Below are 662 nucleotides of genomic sequence, written 5' to 3'. Positions count from 1 at the left end.
ATTTAGCGAAGGGCGACATATTCCTATAAGCTTGGCGCAACAGATTCGTTTAGTTGTTGATATATCTCGAAAATAAATGAACTAAATCATTGAGAAAAAAGGAAATTAATACCAAGGTTAAAAGAACATTAATCCTGGATATCTGATACGCATATATTTGCTTAGTTCTGAAAATATAAGCGTAAAACCTTCCTGACAAATAATGAAATAAAATGCGTTAAAACTTCTTTGCAGAATCGATTAATATAGGTAAAAATGATGCCTTATTAAACAATTTAGCTCTCAAGATTACGCAGTCTTTCACTATTAACGTACTTGTTTTATGTAGTGTTTTATAAAGACTTTTCCTGTTTCTCTCAATTAACACTTTCCCATTCACTTTTTCAAAAGTCTTTCGCTGTATTTCCCTCGATCCCTTGTCATTATTACTACAGAAAAAAACTTTGCTGTAAAAGACAAATTCGCGAAAAGACCTGTTTTCTTCTGTCTAGTCCTCATCTGTCTTACATTGCCGGGTCCGTAACGAGTTTTGAATGAAGTTTCTCCTTACTGAAGCATAAAAAGGGTCAATTAAAGCCAGGTTAAAGGAATAGGCAAGTATTATCAATTGAAAGCGAGGTTTCACAGAAATAAGCTTAAGAAAAGATCGCGAATTTTTAAGA

Source organism: Penaeus monodon, chromosome 29, assembly GCF_015228065.2.
Source record: "Penaeus monodon isolate SGIC_2016 chromosome 29, NSTDA_Pmon_1, whole genome shotgun sequence".
NCBI lineage: Eukaryota > Metazoa > Arthropoda > Malacostraca > Decapoda > Penaeidae > Penaeus > Penaeus monodon.
Note: the sequence above shows the minus strand (reverse complement) of the source record.